Below are 2,942 nucleotides of genomic sequence, written 5' to 3' on the forward strand. Positions count from 1 at the left end.
AAAGCATCTTTAACCAAAGAAGCTCAACAACTTAGAGTGTTACATAATGAGTTATACCACAGGAAAATGAAGCCGGTCCATGCAGGAAATACGAAACTTAAACAGGAAATGGGAGGAAATACTTCGTTAGAAAAACATATTTTTATGGCATCTCACCTTCTGACTTTTTTACTCTTTTTGGGAGAATAATGTTATTGTTTACATTCATTAAACATCTCAGATGAAAAAGGTACAACATTTCATAAAAACGGACACAGGTCTGTTTCGTTGTGCTTCTTGTGTTTTTCACTACATTTACAGTAGTTGGTTGTTTTGCTGCAAATGTTTAAGCGTCATGGAGAGAGGATTTGTAGGAATCTGCTGGAATCCTACAAATGTTTTGAAGTTGGGTCAATTAAAAAATCTATACAATAAATAACTTACTTTGAACAACCTCAGTTTTGAGAAAAAGCTTATTATGACTGTAACAGTGAGCTATTCCTGGTGCAACTGGAACTAAAATGAACATCTGCTGGTAAGAAACAAAAAAACAAAACCTCCCTAATCTCAAATTTACATAGTGATACACACTAACAACAGTTTCATATGACATAGTTGTTTCACACATGTAACTGCTGCTGCTGTCAAAACAATAATAAAAAATTTGATGAAAACACCTACATAATGCAAAATTGATGGTGATGCAAGTGTTTGAACAATATTTACCTTGATGACATTTGTAAAAAGATTTAGTAGAGTTGCTACAATTAAATAGGATTTATTTTCAGGACAAATGTTTCTGATAAAGTATTAGGCAACAACCTTACCAAAATAAAGGGGAATTATTAATCTGATTCCCATTCCAGACTTGTGATGAAGCTACCATATTTTATATGTTGTATTATAGTTACTTTTTGATACATAAAACCAGTTTCACAAAATACCAACATAAAATAAAATGTAAAATTTAATTTCTTTTATGTTTTTGCTTCCAAGATGTTACACTTTCTTGTAATCTTTTATGTGGTCTTGATCAATATATATTTTAAAGCTTTCCTTTTAGACTTTTGCTGCCTTTTCACTCATTTTCAGTCCAGTTCTTTTCCTGTATCTCATCATGACAGCATATTGGGTGGTGTGTGCTAAATAAATGAGTAAAGTGGACCAGTAGAAGACAAAAGAAATGTCAGGCCTAAAAAGCGAGGTGTAACAGACCAAACATATCTGAATCATATCTTCTAATTTAAAATTGCTAAGCTTTCTTTTAGATGTTGACATAATACAAGTTAAGGAGTTTTTTTTATGATGAATGATTTATAGGTCAAAGTCCAGTGGCTTTAGCAAACAATAGCAACAACAACAACAACAAAACTCGGAAAATATTCAGTTACTGGAATAAAATGAATGAAAAACAGCCAAAGTTCAAACAAATGTTATGAATTATCTTCCGAAATAACTTTAGATCCAGATCAAGGTTACAAATTGTTTGGCCTTTTTGGAGAGGGAAAAAGAATTAAGGGGGAGAGTGTCTCTTAGTAGTGCAGTAATGATTTACCCACCAAATCTCTCCTCACATAGCCCTCAGTGTGATGTAATCACCACAAAAAGATGAGGCTGGAAGTGCTCGTTGTATCTTTTTCAGGCTCTCTTACTCAGTTCCTTCCATGCGTCAGTGACTGTGTGACCGTGTTTCATGAAATCGAGCCTCGTCACTGAGGCTGCAGTGCTCATCTTGATCCTTCTCATCCTTTGTCAGTTTTGGCAGTAAATGATGCTTTCCAGAACACTGACTAACAGGAACAGCAAACATGATTTTATCCTCCCACCACCTCTTAAGTTGGATTTTTTTTCTTTGCAGCAGGATAGACTTTATCACAGACTTTGTTAGGCAGTCTCTGTTATTACGGTTCTCTGTGATTACACGCTGTTAAGCAAATGGCAGCAACTGCATAGCAATTTCACAGCAGCAGTTTTCTTGSCCCTGCTTTAAAGGCAACGTGAGGAAGGTCTTACGCAGCATTGTCATTGAAAAGGTTACTGTAACAAAAGCACAGTCGCATTTGTTCTTGAATCTTGTGCCCTTTCTCTATAAAAAAGAAAAAAGAAAGAAAACCTGTCTTTTTTTAACGTCAGATGTTATTGATAGGTAACACCGATGGTGGTAAAGGTCGGAGAAACAGCTCTTAGTGATGATTAATGTGCAGGAATACTTTTAGCATAGGTTTTTTTTTTTTGTATTTTATAGATTTTTGTTGACTTAGAAGTTTTTTATGAATTGCCATTCTGAGAGGCACTGAGTGGATGAGGTCTAAATTTAGTTATCACTAAAGCAAGAATGAGTCTTGAGGCCAAACTAGTGGCTCAGTGAAACTGCACTGAAGCACATATTAAGGAAAATTATTACAACTTCAACAGGACATGTTGACCACAGCAATCTTGAAATGCTTATACTTTTCTTTTTAATGTGAACACAGACCCTGACCGGGGACTGTTATTTTAATATTAAAATAACAGAAAGAAATAACAGCAGAAAATGGCCATACATGAATGTATTATTTTGATGTGACTTGGCTGCTATTTTAAGATAATCAAACTACTGTTATCAGAAGGAACTGGTCTTTCATTTTCTTGAGGAAACATCCATCCATCCATCCATCCATCCATCCATCCATCCATCCATCCATCCATCCATCCTCCATCCATCCATCCATCCATCCATCCATCCTCTTTACCTGCTTTTACTATTTATGGGGTGCTGGTTCCTATTCTCACCTAGTGAGAGGTGGGGTGCCTTCTGCAGGGGTCATCACAACAAGTGAACACACATTGTAAATTGAAATACTGAACAATGGGCTATCTTCTTGCTAAAAATAAAATCACATTTCCAGTTACTGCCATGTTTTTTTCTTTAAAAATATACATATATATACAGTGTATCTATATATCTATATCTATATCTATAA

The 2,942-nt window shown here is 35.0% G+C and overlaps 1 protein-coding gene across 1 annotated transcript in view; it reads left to right on the forward strand.

The window, feature by feature from the left end:
- The window catches only part of pxdc1b (PX domain containing 1b), a gene marked incomplete at its 5' end in the record, with an annotated part of 12,660 nt that overhangs the window by 6,249 nt on the left and 3,469 nt on the right, over window positions 1-2,942 (forward strand).

Source organism: Austrofundulus limnaeus, unplaced genomic scaffold, assembly GCF_001266775.1.
Source record: "Austrofundulus limnaeus strain Quisiro unplaced genomic scaffold, Austrofundulus_limnaeus-1.0 Scaffold49, whole genome shotgun sequence".
NCBI lineage: Eukaryota > Metazoa > Chordata > Actinopteri > Cyprinodontiformes > Rivulidae > Austrofundulus > Austrofundulus limnaeus.